Genomic DNA, 6,000 nt, shown 5'->3' with positions numbered 1-6,000 from the left:
AGAATATTATTGAAAAATCTTCAATTATTTCAATTTTGTACACATAAGAAATGGGTACTATACTATAGAAATGTGCATTGTTAGTGCAACATTTGTAGGTGACCAGAATCACAAATGTATATGTTTAAGCAAATATTCTACTTCTGTAATTCATTATAAGCATATGTGTACCTATTATGTAGCTTACAAACATAATTTGTTCCATTGTGTGTATTAATAAGATATTGCAGTAACATAAATGCCTTCTATTATAGAGAATGTGACATAGTTACAAGAATGAATGAAGAATTTTCTCTGGACTAATATGGAATAATCTATCATACATATTATTTACTGAAAACAGGACAAGAGCAGAACATATGGATGTGTGCCATCAGCTGTCTAAATGAAATATTCGTTCATATTTGTTTTTATGTAAAATACCTAAGAAACTAGCAATGATAGCATGAGTATTTGAACATGTAAAAGGGCAAATCAGTAACTGAACAGAGGAGTTAAGAGAAAAGAAGAGGGCCTCCCCTGGTGGCGCAGGCGGTTGAGCGCCCAGCTGTGAAGCGATCCGCAGCCTCTGCAGCAAGAGTTTGATCCCCAGCCAGCCAGGGAGCAACCCACATGGCGCAGCAGACCTCTCCTGACCTGCCCACTGCTCCCCTCAGCAGTGTACCTTGGTCAATCTGCCTGTTCTGTTCCCCGCTTTGTCTCTGGTGAACCCTCTCACTTTCCCACGCAGCTGGCCTGTACCCCAGTTCTTGTATAAATAAATAAATAAATCTAAAAACGAAGAGTAAAAGGAAGGTTTTTATTGTTATATGTTTCTGTATATTTTTATATTTATACTATGGGAATATCTGACTTACTAAAAATGTTAACACAAACAAATATGTTGTACATGGTAATTTCAAGTGGAAGTCATGAATTGAAAGACTTTATTTGCATTTCCTTAGACCCTTTTTTTTTTAAGATTTATTTTTATTTATTTACGCACACAAGACCTGGGGTGTAGGCCAGAGGTGCGGCAGGGGAGGAGGGGGGAGCGGCTGAGAGGATTCACCAGAAAGAGAATGAGGAGCAGAACATGCAGGTCCACTGAAATACACAATTGAGGGGAGCAGCTGTCAAAGACAGGAGAGGTCTGGCTTGCCATATGGGTCAGCTCCCTGGATGGGAATCAAAAATCAGTCCAAAGTGACTTCTGATAGCTTAATAGACTGAGACTTTAACCCCTGTACCACCAGGGAGGCCCAGAACCATTTCTTCTTCTTTTTTTTTAAGATTTATTTATTTATTTATACAATAACTGGGGTACAGGCCAGATGCACGGAAGGGTGAGAGGATTCACCAGAAACAGAGCAGGGAACAAAACAGGCAGACTGACAAAATACACTGCTGAGGGGATTAGTGGGTGAGACAGGAGAGATCTGCCATGCCATGTGGTGGGACCCTTGCCTGCCGGCAGGGATTGAATAGGCACTGCAGAGGCTGCGGACAGCTTCACAGCACTGCTCTCAACCATCTGCACCACCAGAGGAGGCCCAGAACCATTTCTTCTTCTTCTTCTTTTTTTTTTTTTAAGATTTATTTATACAAGAACCTGGGCACAGGCCAGATGTGCGGGAGGGTGAGAGGATTCACCAGAGACAGAGTGGGGAGCAGAACAGGCAGACTGACAAAATACAATGCTGAGGGGAGGAGCGGGCGTGACAGGAGAGGGCTGCAGCACCATGTGGGACCCTTGCCGGCTGGCCTGGATCAAACCCGCTCTACAGAGGCTGCGGACAGCCTCACTGCGTGGCGCTCAACTGCCTGAGCCACCAGGGGAGGCCTGGAGAACCATTTCTTCTTAAAGCACTTGGGCATGAACATTTTTACAGGTCTACATTTGGGAAATACTAACTAGTATAAGAAGTAGAAGACCTGAATTTATGAAGAGGTATTGCCTTATTTAACTTGGCATTTTATTTCACAGAGCCTAAAATTCCTGATCTGAACATCAAAGGGGGATATTCAAAGTTATCTAACTTTTTTTTTTAATAATTGTTTATTTTTGCGTAGGAGAGCTGGGTATATGCCAGAGGTGCAGTGGGGTGAGAGGATTCACTAGAGACAGAGTGGGGAGCAGAACAGGCAAATCTACTGAAGTACACTGCTGAGGGGAGGAGTAGGGGACACAGGAGAGGTTCACTGCACCCCAAGTGGGACAGCTCTCTGAAGAGAGATCTAATATAGGCTGCTGCAGTGGTAGCGCTGAGACTTAACCGCAGGCCACCTGGGAGGCCCCAAATAATCTAACTATTTTTTTTTTCTTTATTATTATTATTTTATTTTATACTTTTTTACATCATTTTTCATTTTTGTAATATGTATGCATTTTCATTATGGTTATAGTCCCCGTAAATTCCCACCACCTTGTTTTGATCCTACTCCCTTCTCTCCCCCTGTAGTGTGTCTCTGGTTTATAGTTGCCTGTTGATTTTGATTTTTACTTTATTATACTTAGTCTTTTCCCTGATCCCATATTTGGGTTTACTAACTTCTTGCTATGAGCGACACCATCCAGTATTTTTATTTTTCTTTCTGGCTTATTTCTCTGAGCATGATCCCTTCTTGTTCCTTCCATGTTGGCATAAGTTAAACTCTATAAATATAGTAGAATCAAAATCAGTGGGTTTACTCATTCTATGTAGAACCAAGTTACATATAGTGGAGATGGTGATGGTGATGGATCAATGGATCAATGTGGATAGGTCTAATACTTAGAGATCAAGCCAAGATATCATGGTTCTGGTGAATAATGATGACATTTCCCCTCTTAAAAATTTAGTGAAAACATTTAAAATTAAATGCAGGTATTTTTATCCTTTTAACAAAGTATATTTATTTTGTTGGTGGAAAAGATAAATTTAAATGTCACATAATTTTGATTAAAATCAGAATTTTTAGGGTCTCCCCTGGTGGCACAGCTGTTGAGAGCTGGGCTGTGTAGCTGCCCACAGCCTCTGCAGCGCTGGTTCGATCCCCGGCCCCCGTCGAGGGCCCCACATGGCGCGACAGACTTCCCCTGCCGTGCCTGCTGCTCCCCTCAGCAGTGTATTTCCTCATCAGTCTGCCTGTTCTGTTCCCCGCTATGGCTCTGGTGAATTCTCTCACCCTCCTGCACTTCTGACTATATCCAGTGCTTTAAAAAAAATAAAAAAAAAAAACTAAAAAAAATCAGAATTTTTATTGATACATATTTTATAATCTTCTATGCTACTTTTTTCTTTTTTGTTTTTATTTTATTGGCCTAATGAATTATGCAATATTTGCAATTAATGAGAGCTCATGGACTGCTCATCTTTGGAAATATCCATCACAGGGTAACAATTATTCTCCCCCATTATGAATAATAAATGGCACATTCTTGGGCCTCCCTGGTGGTGCAAGGGATTAACCACAGCACTATGAAGCAATCCACAGCCTCTGCAGCATGAGTTTGATCCCCAGCCAGCCAGAAAGCAACCCACATGGCGCAGCAGACCTCTCCTGACCCGCCCACTGCTCCCCTCAACAGTGTACCTTGGTCGATCTGCCTGTTCTGTTCCCCACTCTGTCTCTGGTGAATCCTCTCACACCTGTGCACCTCTGGCCAGTACCCCCCAACTCTTGTATGCATAAATAAATAAATCTTTTTTAAAAAGTCACATTCTGAAATAATTCCATTTATATCCTGAAAATGCCAGTAACTGTATGTAATGATAAGCGTTCTAATGAGATGAGAAGTTTGGTGTGGTGTTCACATTTGCCCCCTTTGCTACTTATAACCAGGATTCTTCAGACCAGTGAATCAGAACAAGGAAACAAACTAAGAAATAAATAGATGCCTGTCAGAGCTGTCATGTTGCTTTCATGAGTTTGATCTTGTTAGAAAATTTGACAATAAAACACCAAAATATCTTGAAAAAAGGTAAATCTGACAAATCACACAATCCACAAATTAAAGAGTGTATATGTTGATTACATAGCCATTTTTTCAGCATAATAATCTCAAGACTTTTAGCAACAATATTTCTTGAAATGAAAATAAATTCTATGTTTACTTCCAGTTTTTAGCAACTTTCATTTTGGCTTATTTATTCTTTTGTCAATGCAGGGTCATGGTTAAGATCTGAGATTTGAACATACGGGAACCTGCTTTTTTTTTTTTTTTTTTTGAGGCCCTCTATCCTATTTACTCATCAGGTATTTGATCCTGAGAATTTTTAAAATTCCCCTAGCTCATAGTTTCCTTATTAGTAAAATACAAATAATAATATGTGCTGTCTAATTTTGCCCAAATGACTAAATAATACCATAGAATCTAAGTGATCTATAGTTTGGGGCACACAAAAAATAGTATGTAACATGCACTTACTATGATTTTCTATATCTTATTGAGTTGTAATTGAATCAGCTCCCATCCTTATTAAGCTTACAAAAGGGTCTAAAAGTACTTATAAATATCACATAGACAACATTATCTCCCCTTTCTTTATGAATGACAAAAGTTGCTATCTGCTGTTTATGGGTTATTCTCTATATTTTTCAGTAACAAAAACATTGAGTAAATGTGACATTATTTTATTTGAGTATTAATGTTAAATTTAGGCTATATATATATATATATATATATATATATATATATATATATATATATATCAACTGGGAGCTACTAGGAGGCCATAATCACAGTATTATCATAGTGGATTATGCTTGTTAATGTGTAATCATAAGTGTCAGGCATAATCTAATCCCTTGGCCTTTGAAAGGTTTAATGAGCCTATTTAGTGGCCTCACTTAATACTGGTGGTGTTTCAGAATCCATGGAAAGAATTCAATTGAGTGGTGTCATTAGATAATCAACAAATCTAAAAAAGCAGATTCTTAAAAAGAATGATTCATGAATTAATGTTCTTCAGAATAATCAATCATTATTTATAGTTAAAATAATCACTTTCACAATTTAATCTTCATAATCATCCTTTGATAGAATAAATATTAATTATGAAAGTAGTAATGAAGTGATTTTTAATAAAATGGATAAATTTATTCTGTGTGCTTTCTATGCTCTTGGGATTGTTCTAAATTATTTCCATTATCTAATACATTTATTGCAAAGGAAAAACAACTATGAAATAAACATATGCCCAGCCATCAGAAGGAGAAACTAAGGCTATATATATATATATATATATATATATATATATATTGCAATTAACAGAAATGGGTCAGAAAATTAATTCTTTATAAAGTCACATTTTTTTTTAAAGATTTGCTTATCGAGGCATACAAGAACTGGGGTGTAGACTAGAGGTGCGGGGGATGAGAGGATTCACCAAGGACAGAGTGGGGAGCAGATCAGGCAGGTCTATTGAAATACACTGCTGAGGGGAGCAGTGGGTGAGACAGGAGAGGGCTGCTGCACCACGTGGGTCCATTCCCTGGCTAGGTATCGAACTCATGCTGCAGTGCCTACAGATAACTTCATAGTGCTGAGACTAAGCCCTTGTGCCACCAAGGAGACCATTTAAAGTCACATTTGCTGAACTCCTTTTGGGTGACAAGATTTGTCTTTGGCTTTGGGAATGGATTTAAATGAGATAAACCTGTGTACTCTCAAGTTAGCTTTCATATCCTCTATAATAGAGCTGGGCAGGTTAGTTCAAATAAGCAGTGCTTTCCAGAACATCATCCATGCAGTACATTTTTTTGGAAGTTATGAGCATTGCTCATGACTATACTTTGTAGTATTTGATGACTTGTGAATTGAGTATTTGATTAATCTATTTCTATTTTAATTTTGGTATAACATTTTTTGCTTTTCATATGTGTATATGTTCTACTCATCATGTACCAAAGCACTATGTGCATTTTAACAGAAAGTACATTTGTTTATTTTGAACTGGGGAGCTAAATTACATTGAATCCAGCTGGGTCAAGATTCAATTAAGCCTTAATTATTTTAAGGCCTGGATGATTTAAGTC

Source organism: Talpa occidentalis, unplaced genomic scaffold, assembly GCF_014898055.3.
Source record: "Talpa occidentalis isolate TD23 unplaced genomic scaffold, MPIMG_talOcc4v2.1 talOcc4.6, whole genome shotgun sequence".
Taxonomy (NCBI): domain Eukaryota; kingdom Metazoa; phylum Chordata; class Mammalia; order Eulipotyphla; family Talpidae; genus Talpa; species Talpa occidentalis.
This window is presented reverse-complemented; position numbering follows the sequence as displayed.